Genomic DNA, 13,649 nt, shown 5'->3' with positions numbered 1-13,649 from the left:
CATTGAAACTCCTTTAGATCTACAATTCCTACCATTCTATACCTCCTTTATCGAACATCTAAAAAACCGTCCTAGGAGTTTAATTTATAATAAGAATAAATTTGATTCTATATGAAAAGATCTGAGATGAGCTCTAAAGATATATTATTTAATAATTGAATTTCGATAGCATTTTCAATGAATTAGAGTAATGCGAGCTCGATTGCTATACAGAGACCTAAAATAATGATAGCCCGTTGTTATGCAAGGAAATTGCTTAGTGAACGAATCGATATATGTGAACACAGTTAAAGTAAATATATACAAAATTTTGAAATGAGAAATTTGGTATTTGCCTGATAATATATGTAGTAGGAATAATTATGTAGGAAACTCCAATCGGCCCAATTGGCTAATTTGCAAATTAAATGTGTCGTAACTGATTAGCATATGTATCTGTATCCCCATACATGTGTAAGTGTCCGTGTGTGTGTGTGTGTGTATTGGCAAGCCAATATGTCTCATGCTGTTATCTTTGTGTATACATATTAGAAAATTGTTTAATATTTCAGCTGTAGCTTTCAATTTTGTTGCTGCTCGGCTGGAGTTTGTGCCGGCTCTAAGATTGGCTGCAGGGGCGGGGCAGAAGGGTGGCGAGGGCTGGTTTGGCCTCTTAACATTTGACAAGCCGCTTAACCTTAACCTTAGCTATTTTCGCATGTAGTTTGCTTATGCATATTTCATAATGCATTACTCATTTGGTTGGTAAAGCCATTGCTGCATGTGGGATGCTTCAATGCTAATCCTGTATTACAACAACAACAACAACAACAACAACAACTTGAGCAAAATGACTAATGTGCTGGGCGTAGTCGTTGCAGTTGCAGTTGCAGTTGCAGTTGAAGCAACAGCAGCTGCATGGCTTGATAAACATTTGTTTAACATGACCATTAAGACAAGTCAAACTGCACACACGCACACACACACATGCACACTAACACATGGCCCATTTGGCACAATCTCACATAGTAATATGTAACAAACAACAGACACGATTACAACCAAATGACACAGAAAATCACTCCTGCTCGTTATGTAAGTGTGTAGGTGTGTGTGAGAGTGTATGAGTGCGTGTCTAAGTGCATGTACATGTGTGTGTGTAGACATTCGGTTTTGTTTGGTTCATATGGGAAGTAAATTAGCCTAGTGCCCATTGGAAGCCAGCCTGTCGCATGCTATTTATGTATGTGCAGCTCTCCCACACACACACACACGCAGATAAGCTCACACACGCACACCGACACAGCTGCACACGGCGCAATGCGTGTTCGGGCCAACAATTTCATTGCCAATGCATAGCAGCCGCCGGGTCCATCGTCATTGCCTCTCTGCCCCATTCCAAGGCTAACTTAGTGACTCTGGCGTCCGTCCGTCTGGGCCAGCGTCTCCGGCCAGAGGCTTAAATCGAAATTCATACGGCCATTGCGGCCACTCGCTTTCGATTTGTTTATGGCTGCGTTTCATAAATTACAAATGGAGCTGGCAAATGCGAGTGCTTACATTTGACTTTCCCTCTCCGAGTCTCTCTGTATCACTTAAAAGATTTAATGTGTAAAGTAAGCTTCACATATGTATAGAGAGAGAGAGAGAGAGAGAGAAAGAGAGAGATAGATAGAGAGAGAGTCATTTTAACTCAACTTCAACTATTTTATGCAGTCTTATTTATGTTTATTTATAGACAAGTTGCTCAAAAACTTGCTGTATGATAAACATTTTGTTGCTCCCAGAAGTATGCTATATTTTTAAAAGCTTTCTTGTCGCTCGAGGCTTTCATGTAGAATTATTAATAGTGCTCAAAAGTATAGATACATAAACTTTTCACTTGAATTGTGTTTTATATTTGTATTATCTGTGCATTCTATAAATAACTATAGTGTTTAATATTTACGTTTGTATATATAGACTTTGGCTTATCACATTGAACATTCGTCATCCGCTTTGAATGAAAGTTGCCTTTTTCTACTAACTATATACTAATGGGCTGCATGTATAATAAATGAGCTTCAAGCCTTTCATTATAAAATTTTAAAAATATTTAAACATATAAGTAAATATTAACACATATTGTGCTACGGTAATTATAGCTTATTAAACAATTTGCTGCATTTTTTAACAGGAACTTGGAATACAAATAACTACTATTATTATTATAATTATAGCTTAGTGTAAGAAATGGGTGAACTATTTACTTACATAGCTTTACTTAAAAACCTTCAACCCCTGAAACTATGACAATGTGGTACTCGTTTAGTATTTTTTTTTTATTTTATTTATTTTTTTAATTCTGCAAATGAACAATGAGACAATAGTAAAAAATAACCTGAGTAAAATTATTAAGCAATATTTACGCTGTTACTTAAAAACTATATTATTTATATCGACAATTTTTATCGTATATAATATTGTTTAAAAAGAAAAAAAAATATTGTTTGCATTCAAATTCAAGTTATCTTTTTTTATTTTTCACATTTTATGCAAAATAAAATAATCTATACAAAGCAATTTTGTACATAAAAAAATGACAATACATAATTATTTATTTATTCCAAAGATACTAAAGAAAAAACAAATTAGTAAATTAATTGCACTTTAATTTTTCACTTTAATCAAATAATAACTGTCCAAACTCATATAGGCATGTTGCATATTTGATATATAGTTTTCGAAGTCGGTTCTTAAAGCGAGCTCCCATAAATCTATATAAATAAATAATGCATTTGTGCAACTCTCACTGTTGCCACACTCTACACATATTCTCTTATTTATTATCGGGCAACAATTTGCTGGCCAGTGTACTAAAGTTTCGTTTCGTTTCGTTTCTTCTACTGATAACTTTTGTTCTTGGCCATGTTTATATAGCCTCTGCTTGCTTTCTATTAGTTTTTGCAAGTGTTTATATGAGCTCTAAGAAATATGAGCGCTCAGTGACTGCTCGCCTGTTCGCCTGCCCCTCGTCGTCTCCTCCTCCTATGTGGTCATAAAAATTGTAGAACAGGCAATGCCAACAGTCCAAAATGGCAAATGCTCCAAGCGCCAGCGAACCAAAAATGAAATGGCTTAAGCTTTCTGCCTGTTTGTGTGTTGTTGCTATTGTTGTTGTTGCTGTTGTTGTTGTTGTTGCAGTTGCTGCTGTTGTTGCTGCTCAAATATAAATGCATTTGCGCCCGACCACAAAATGTGTTCAACCGGAAATTGTACGTGGAGAGTGCATGAGTGGGCGGTTTGGTTTCTAGGGAGGGGCGTGTGTGCGGGCAATACACTGTTTTTCGATTGCTAAAGAGGCATATATTGGCGAGTTGATATAATATTGGTGTCATTTAACTTTGGTGTAGAGTATTAAATAGATGAAACTTTTAGCTTTTTCTCATATTATAATGAAGTTTTTTCAGATTTGAAGAATTTACATATATATAAACGAATTTTTATTTATAGACCAGTTTATATTGCAATGTGAGATTAGCTTTAATTACACTACACAACAAAGTTAGATTTCTAGGCATATATTGCATTTACTTAAGTCTTCTAAATATTGTTTCTTTTTGGCTAGACTTAGCCATTTTCTATTTAACCTATTTTTAGCTACTTTTTTAGGCATCTTTGCATTATTCTCTGCATGTTAAGTAATTTAAGTCAATTTCAAATGCATTTCTATCGTTAACAACTTTAGCCTTTTTTTTTTAATTCCAGTCAAAATTTCAGTTTTGGTCTCAACTCTTTAAGCAGAGTATTTGGCAGTCAATCAAATGGCGAATTGGCAACTGCTTTCGCTTGTTTGTGTGTTGAGTTTCTGTTTGTATTTGTGTGTGTACGCGTGTGTATGTGTGCGGAATTGGGCAGTGGGTTTTCGGTTGCTTTGACAGTCATTGCCATACGTTCCATTAGCTTTTTTAAGCGCCTATTGCTGTGGCGGCTATGGCTTTAGCTTTAGCCATGGCTATGGCTCTGGCTATGGGTATGGCTATATCTATCTCTGGCTATCTGGCTAGCTATATTGGCGTGCTGAAAATTTAACAGATTTTTGCGTGTGCGGCTTTTCTATATTGCGGTTGTCCACAAAGCCGCTGCCACTACGCCTACGTGCTGAGTGCTAAGCATCGGAACAGTCAGCCAGTCAGTTAGTCAGTCAGTCAATCTGTTTGTCAGTTTTGTGCGGCCATGTCAGTCGACTCGCATTTGCATCGATGGGACTCAAAATGGAGCTAAGCAGTTATTGGACTCGTTAACGTCATCATTGCCATCAGTTGCACCTGCCTGACTCGGCACTTTTTGCCGGCAATGAAGCGTCAAAGTGCAAATGAGCCAGAGCACACACACACACACACACACACACACACACAGAGGGAGACGGAGACGTGGAATGCATGCCAGCAACTCTGTGCAAACAGAAGAAAATGCACTCATGCAATATGCAGCAGGTAATCTCGTTTCTTTTAATCGCTGTTTGACATCAAAATTAGAATTTCTTAAGATGCCAAGAAGATGCCCCAACTATGATGGTACTCAGCATAAAGACATCCTTTATTGCGAGTTGTTTGCATAGCTTTTACGGCAAAAGACGCGACACTCTCTTTCAAAAGACACCTTTGATTGGACAGGTGTGTGTGTGTGTGTGTGTGTGTGCTGTCCGTTCTTTGCATAGGCAAATTGAAAATTGATGGAACGCTTTTAGAGCTGACCACAGTTTGCTTGGCATCAATTCGAAATTATACTTCCTGGCAATCCTCACACACAATGCAATTGCCATTTAGCTTGCTCCAGCCTCAACGTATTGCAATCCCTTCTTTTGTATTGTCTTTGCACACTCTGATTCCCTCTATGCGAGTTGTGCCTTGTTCATTTTGTTGCATTCGGGGAGTTGATCCTCTCTACGGTCCACTATTGATGCCGTGACACGTTCCAACAATCGCTCACTTTGACGGCTTCTATGGACCTGTGTCTGAAGTTTTTCCTATTATTGTTTACTTTTCTTTTGCACTTAGATTCCATCCCTTTGTTCTCATTGTCTCTCACTCTCTCTCTCTCTCTCTCTCTCAGTTTTTTGCACATTGTTGCCGTTGAGTTCAAGTTTTGCATTAACAAAAAAAAAATGGGAGATGCTGAAGGAAAATTGCAGCAAGAAACTTGAATTGAACTTGACACAGTCGAAGCAGCAATACCCTCGTTCACCTTTTGCCAATAAATTGTTTCGAGTTGACTTTTAGTTGAAAACTTGATTTCGTTAACGATAGTTTTAATGTTGGCTGCAGTTACACTTGGCTGAATTGACAGACTCGACTTGATTGTAAGTAAAATAAATATATATATATATATATATATATACAATTTTTCCGTGGTTTGTTTCGACTGAACTTTGTCGATGATGTTTGACTAAAATATTAAATTAGTAAGTTAAAGCATATTTTTGTTTAATTAATTTCTAGAAAATTTTCTGCAAAATGGATTGAGAATAAATGAATATAAATAGTATTTAGCAGAACATCGTATATTATATATTCACCTGATTACAGATATTTCCAAATACTTACCCTATTTATTCAAGCAGCCTTACCTATATTAGATATACAACTAATAAATAATATATAATATCGATTAAATATCTAGAAATTGTTTGCATTATTTACACTTGGCGCTCATTTTGTAGTTTCCCTTGAGCTTTCATATGAAATCCTTTGTGGCATTATTTATGTTTCGCTTCAGACTCGGAACAGCCATTGCCTTAAAGCGCTTAGCTGAGCCTTGTTTTCATTCGTGTGATTGGATTGTGCATGCAGAGAGGGAGTGACAGAGAGAGACAGAGAGAGGGAGAGAGAAAAAAACGCAGGGGAGAAGAGGAAAAAGGGGCAACAGGAAGCTCAACTGATGTCTGTTTGTTTATGTATTCCATTGTATTATTGTTTAGTTGCTTGGGAGACCCAGATGTGCCATGGGTGGAGCAGCAGCTGGAGCCTTGCCACATGCATTCAGGTGAAACACTTTTGCAATTTCACGCGGCCAGCCTCTGAACCTCAAAAGGGTAAGGCGGGCCGGCGAGGGCGGCTGGTAGGTACATTCCTCATGCCTCGTTCGTCCATGCTCGTCCTGGCGCTGTGCGAGTGCCAGTTACGTCAGCAGTTGACTGAAAGACAAATGGAAGCTTCACTTGGCTTGGCTACTGGCTACGCCAGCAATTAAAGGATTTCATGTTGCTGTCGCTCCTTCGGCTCTTTTTTCGCAGGATGAGTGCACAGAATTCTTTTTTGCTGCTCTTGTATCCATTTAGTCACTGTTAGTTTTAACTTTAAGGGTCATTTGTCTCTTGCAAAACTTTTCGTCTCACTTTGTTTTGCCAAGTTGCGTGTCATTGTGCGGGGCTCAGAGCTGGTCTGGTACGAGTTTTGGTCTAGCCAAATTATTGGCCCCATGTACACTATATACGCTCGTCTACATACATATACTTGTGTATATACATCGCCATAAACAATATAAATTTATATGTGCTGTGAAACATTTTAATTAATCACTAGAGGGCATCAATTGCATTTTGCATGCTAATAATTTATGTTATAAATATTCCACAATCTCTGTTCCACTCTTGCTGGCTCTTTCTCGCCCATGAGCATATATGTGCGTATACATAATTTAAGGCTTCTCCAACTCCTAAACGCTATTCCCTCCCACCTTGCCTGTGGCGCGCATTTCAAATGAATTGATATTCAATTATGCCAAACAACTCTCCACCATGGCAAACAATTGAGCTTTGTATATTTTTTTTGGTGGGGCGCGTGGCTGCTGCGGCTGCTCCTGCTGCTCCTGCTGCTCCTGGCGCTGCTGATGACGCCCAGCGCTAAATATTAAACAGCAAACAATAAATATTTATTTAGGTTTGCAGTTCATATTTTACAATATTTGATGCGGTCGTAATTGTTGTTCGTAAAGTGCATAAAAAAAGAACAGTCTGCAGTTGAGGGAAAAGGAAATCGGTGGAAAACGGGGGAACAGAACATTTAGTGATAAATTTCGAATCCCAGACCAATGCGTACTTTTGAATAAAGTTTTAGCCAAACTAATATATATTTGTATATTATTATATATATTTAAGCATATTAATCAATTTAATAGTACTGTGATGAATGCGCGCTTGAACTAAATACATATCTGAAAATCGAAGGGAAGGCTGCATATTAACAAGTTGAAGAAAAGATTCTTATAAATTATTTGGGTCAATAAAAAAAATTTTAAAACAAAACTACGTATATTTGAAAATGATATTAAAACATTAATTCACAATAAATAAATTGATAATAAATTAACATTAAATACATTGGGGAGCGATAGTAATAATATACATATATGAATACGTTCATATCATTTTAAGAATAACAGGGAAGGTTATGTGTATATTTTCTTGAATTTCATACAAATAAATATTTTTAAAATTTAATTACATATCAAATGTTAATTCTGATACTTAAAATTTGATTTATATATTGTTTTTTTTTTTATCACTGCAATAAAGTCTAATATTTCACAACATACTCTGCATTAAGTGCAACTCTCTTGATATCTATATACTGCACATATTCGACTAAGAAGCGATTACGAACCTTTGGCAATCGCCTCACCCGTGGCCAGTTGCCTCTTCAATACAATTTTTGTGAACGTCATCTGGGCATTCGCGTGCACCTCGAAGATGTTGAGTGGATAGACAATGCATTCGATGGTGTTGACCAAATGCATATTGGCTGTCAGCATCTCCAGGCCAGCTGTGGAATGCAGTTCGATATCGGAGGCAAATACGTGGTGGGTGTGAGCGATGTCTGCTTCGCAATATTGCGTCCCACATTGATGGCATAATCGAGTTCATGTTGGCTTCGATAGAGCGCACTTTGCGGCACCTTGTCAAATGGCGCTACTCTCGTGCATTTCACTTTCATGCTGCCTAATGACTTTTGGGCGTAGACCTTATCGGGCATATGCTCCGCATCGAAGTAGATAGAGAAAGCTAACCGGCGCACTCTGCCGCAGCCACATGATGCTATGCACGGTCTCCTTGAAGTCGCTGCCAGGTGCGTCGAGTGCCAAGCTAATTGGCTCCACCAGCGACCACATTACTCAAATGCCGATAGTCTCCGTGCGTGTTATGGGTGACACTCGTCGAGCAGCGTATGAAGCCATGGTTAGCTGGCACATAGTTCATTAGAGTCCAATAGTTCGAGTGCTGTATCTTTGCGAATTCCCTCTGCCAATCATATGCAAAGCCTCATCCCCATCTACCTCCTTCTGGCCGACTATCGTCCCGCTCAGCCGTAAACACAGGCTCAGCAGCCACAAACATGGTTTGCTCAGCTTTTAATTAATTGAGTATTTCCAGGTATTTAAATAAATTACATAAACTTATTTTACGTAGAGGGGAAAAAAAGTAGTATTTGATTTGAAACTTAAAGTTCATTTGAATTTCTTAACTTTGCTTTACTTATAGTTAAGGGCTGGTATTTGTATTTGTATATTTTGTTAAAATTATCAGCAATATTAGTAAAAGCAAACAAAATATTAAAATTTGTGTATATTGCAATTTGAATGTGTTTTGCATGAAAATAAACCTAGCTGAGCAAGTATACAATATTTTCATATTGGATTTTCTATTTTATAGAAATACAAAGAGGCTGTGATTTTTTGCATTTTGCATATATACAAGTTTAATTTCAAGTTGTAATGAAATCTTGAAATGCGATTTGAGCTATCCAAATGAACGATTAAAGAGGAGAAGTTTGCTCCAATCTGCTAGCAAATATAGTATTATAAATATATTTTTATTTATATTTCTATAGACATGGGCATATTATATACATATTGTATAAAATAAATACACATATTCTACCAAATCTCCCCTACTATATTTGATACCAGAGAATTTGATATTTGGCAATTTATTCGGCCACACAAAAGCTTAAAATAAAATGTCAAAATGTTCTAAAACCAAATTCCACTCAAGAGAAGTACTACTACTCCACATTTGTCATATGACAGCAGATCAGCTCTAACTGTATTCGCTGGCAAATTGATATATTTTTTTTTCGGGAATTTGGCTTCCATTGAAATCAATATTATGCAAATAATCTGTTTCAAGTGAGCCTACTATTGATTAGGGCGAAATTTGAATATGCAGCCGGCGCAAATATACAATTAATAAACAAAATTAATGTACATTGTTATTCATTGTTGTGTGCCCGCCCATTCCTAAATGCCGCAACTCTCGCCGGACACAGCAAAATTTTAATTATGCCCCATCGAATACAAATCTATATATATATATACATAAATGGGGGTATGTATGTATGGAAATATTAGTAATTACGAGTTGAAAATTCATGAAAATACAATTTGCGATTATTGTTATTAGTGTCAGACAACAGGCAACAGGCAGCAGACACTGGCTGCGCCAATGCGCCCCGCCCCTTATCCCTTTCTCTTGGCCCCACAACCTTCAATGGCGTAAAAGTTTTACGAGCTGCGTCGTCGAGCGACAGCAGCTGAAAAATGTATAAATTCAATAGCACCTAATTAAAATTAAATCTGAAAGCTTGTTGTATCGACGACGACGTCGACGGCAGCAGCAGCAGCGGCACACAGCTTAGGCGCCGGCAACAGTATCAGCAGCAGGAGCAACAACGTAAACAGTTACAACAAACACAAGTGTGTAATCAATAACGTGCGCGACTGTCTTATACCCTGTAAATAAATATTGGTGTTGGCATAAGGTGAACTGGAGTATATTCGTTTAGAGTGGATCATTTTGGACTCTGAGAATATGACTAATTCATAATAATAATCATAGCGAGCAACTTTTAAGCTGTAGCAGATAATATCGAATCCTACTTTAATAGGTCATATCAAAAATCATGTAGATGTATACATCGGGCCATTATATTTATAACGTTTTGCTCAAAATAAAACATAATGTTAAAGCTAAAAAAATCTTAGCAATGCATTGCAATGTCTCGAATATAAATATTTTTAAGACATAATCTTTTCTTTTATTTATTGAATTTTTAAAGACATAATTTCTTATTTTATTTATTTGTTTTAATTTATTTATTTGACTTTTAATTTTAAAGACAACATTTATGATAGTTTATTAATATACTTTTTATATTAAATACTTGAATTTTAAATAATAATATTCAATATTAATGCTATCCGCTACAAATCTATAAAACAACATTTTTTTTTTTCGCTGTTAGTCCACTAGATATATCTTTCTAAATATCTATGTATATATATCTATATATAGTTTTTAATTTATAGCTACCCATGCTGCGTATACTTAATGCACATATGAGAGTCAAATGAATTTCTATTTCTGTAAGCACAGCTATCTTCTCCTGTCTCTAAACTTTATCCTGTTCATATACACCCGTTTAGCGAAATATAATGGGTATGCTTACGCGAGTTACTGGCAAAAGACGGGCAAGGATGCTGCCTAGGTTGCCAAAGTCGTTGTTGTTGTTGTTGCTGTTGCTGCTAGCAGGATATGCACGGTAAATGCTATAGCCGGAAATGAACACGTACTCAGTGTGTGTGTGTGCGTGTGTGTGTGTGTGCGTGAGTGTGTGTGTACCTGGAAAAGTTTACCAGCTGCCTCTGTCGAGCTCTGCCGAGCTTATGTATGAGCTGCTATACTGCGTGCGTATGTGTGTGTGTGCGTGCGTGTGTGTGTCTGTGTGAGTACAATATTAATTATTGAAAGATTTCATATCGGCTTAAAGTTTCTGCCGCTGTGAGTGTTTTAGCCTGGCTTATGCCCAAAGTATGCAATGCGGCAAGCAAATTGAAGTCACTTGTCGCATGCATCATCATCATCATCTTCAGTCCCATCATCATCGTCATCGTGATGGGAAATCCAATTTAAAGCATCTAGCATCTTCTTCCTCTTCTCCTTCGTTTGCAACTGACCAAGCGTGGGCTGAACTGTGGGCTGCACTGTAATGCGAACTACTTTAACCCCATGGACCTGGCGGATTCACTTTAGCACTTCGACTGTTGCACTTACTCCTCGGAGTCAGGCGCTGGAAATGAACCAATAAATCAGTTTATAATGGCAAAAAGGCAAAGGCAAACGCAAAGGCAAAACGCAATATGATGTCAGGGCAAACTTTTGGCGCCTCTTTTATAGCTGCAGCAAGAGCAATAGCAACTGCAACAACAACAACGACAACAACGACAGCTGCATAGATCAATGAACCAAACTCGAAAGTGTTTTACGATGCGCCTGAAAGCAACGCAATGGAATTATATTTACTTGTGTGAGCAATAACCAAACCAGAGACCAAGACATTCACTCCAAATGGCATTGTGTCGGCTGTAAGGGATACGAATGGCGATTGATAACCCAGAATCAGAGTGGGAACATCAAATGTGAAATGTGAACGTACTGAAGAAACATTTGACTTTTCTGCCAGGGTCAATGGACTAATTGAAAATGAAGTATTTTCTAATAGAATCAATCAATCTCAAGAGATAAATAGAAAAATAATGACTAAGAGGAATGCCCTAGTTATATCAGATTTTTAAATGAACGATATCTTTCTTCGCTTCTATAATGAGTTTAGCATAGACTGTTTGGACAGAAAGTATTCGAATACTTAGAATCCTCATAATGATCATAAGTAATTGTTATGTATCTCTGGAATGGATTTATATAGATTCATAGATTTCTTATATGTAACGGTGTATACAATAATGGATCATTATTAGCTTGTTAATTTCATTGCTTTGCTCACAGTAAATGTAAATTTACTTGAATTAATTTTTATTATGCATGTCAACATAAATTTCATTTAACATATATATCTTCCCTACAAAATTCGACAATCCTTCGATTCATATTTTGTGCAGCCCTGGCAAATGCTGTCTTCTGCTGAATAAAAGCTGTCAAGCATAAAACATGTAAAGATAAACTACTGCAAAAAGAACTGTAACAAGTGTTGCATTTGTGATACCCTGTTAAACAGCCAAATGGGTGTAAGAGGGGGGTATATTCGTTTGGTGCATATGTTTGTGAGAGGCTAGAAAAATGATATAGAATATATTAAAATATAAACGAAAAGAAATCTTCAAACTACAAATATGAAATATATATTCTCACTTATTATTTATATACAAATAAATTCCTTTACAATTTTGATCATTTACGTAAGCCAAACAGAACATATTTGACAATTTTGTGTTTGTATAGGGTATCTCTTTGTCGCATTATTTTAAACATGCACCCTTGCACATGTTTTGCAGATGTCTTTGTATAATACACATAAATTATAACATGTAAACAAATATGTATATATAAATATGTACAGATGACTAGAAAAGTCTGCTTGTCAACACTCAGTGCGACAACAACAACAACAACTATAACTGTAGCAACAACAACTTTAACTACAACAAGGAAGCACAAGAATTGGAGGCGGAGCTCGTGGTACAGTTGGCCACGCTGCATATTTTAACATTTCCGGTTTCATTTCACAATGCAAACAAAATGGCCGGCCGACGTGTTTCCGGTGCAGCAAGGCAACTCCTCTACCTGCCTTGACCAGCCACAAACACACACACACACACACACGCATGCACCATGGCTGCGTTGGGGGCGTGCAATTGTGCGATGCGCTGACAAATGCTCACACTCACCCATATATATATACATACATACATACATATATAGACAGTTATGTCGAACTGGCCCATAAGCCAATTGATTAGAGGCGTGTCCTCATCATCATCAGCATCATAACAGGCTTACGATCAAAGCCACCGAATTCGAATTCGAGAAGCCAATGCCGATAATCAATGCAAATAGTTTCAGATGCGCCGTTAGAGCTCTATTTCACATTTATTCAGCTCAGTTCAGTTCAGTTTGTAGTATTTTTTTTCTTGCCTTACATAGTTTAAGTGCAGGTTTTTGGGTTCAGTTTTTGCGCTTAACTCTTTAATTTTACTGCCTGCTTTTTTTCTTACTCTATTATTTTTTGTTTTTTCTTTGTTTTTTTGTTGGCTGTGCGCAGTCGACATAAAAAATTTACCAGTTGATTTTATGCTGGATTAAGCTTAAAGTTTATACTAAAAGGAACTAAGCAAGCGTAAATGGAGCCTGCTCGATTTTCCCTTTTACCGCAGCTTTCTTCTTTTATTTTCCACCGTTGTGTTTGTTGTTGTTGGCTATCTTACGAATTTGTTGTAGATGGGGCCCTTGTTAAAATAGGTTTACGGTGCAGAGGCCTTCGATTCATGGTTTGCCCTTTTACATGTTTGTTAGCCAATGTGTGTGTGTGTGTGTGGGAGCGGGTTGAAGGACGCGTCCAGGCTACGTCTGACTGATTCCATAGACCCGATTGCTCACCCGTTGGGCCTGTGTTTGAAATATTTGCCATGACAGTTTTCGGGGGTGTGGCGAGACGTTTTCGGGGGGCGGTCGCTGCCACCACCACCCACTTCACATAATTCAATAGCATTTGCGAAACGGCGAGTCCATCAAGCCGGTGTGGAAATTTGTGGCACTGCTTTACGGGCTTGTACACATCGTGGCCAATTTTCGTAGCCGGCTGCCAAGCCCTCGGTTAATAGCTCCATTATATAATTAT

At 37.4% G+C, this 13,649-nt stretch overlaps 1 pseudogene; it reads right to left on the bottom strand.

The window, feature by feature from the left end:
• Positions 1-7,614: 7,614 nt before the first annotated feature.
• LOC149091802 (uncharacterized) lies at positions 7,615-10,331 on the bottom strand (annotated as a pseudogene).
• Positions 10,332-13,649: the final 3,318 nt, after the last annotated feature.

The sequence above is a fragment of the Drosophila navojoa genome, chromosome 3, assembly GCF_054131105.1.
Source record: "Drosophila navojoa isolate 15081-1374.11 chromosome 3, UAZ_NAV_1.0, whole genome shotgun sequence".
Taxonomy (NCBI): domain Eukaryota; kingdom Metazoa; phylum Arthropoda; class Insecta; order Diptera; family Drosophilidae; genus Drosophila; species Drosophila navojoa.
The sequence above is the reverse complement of the archived record's forward strand: the minus strand, read 5'-3'. Positions and strand labels throughout refer to the sequence as shown.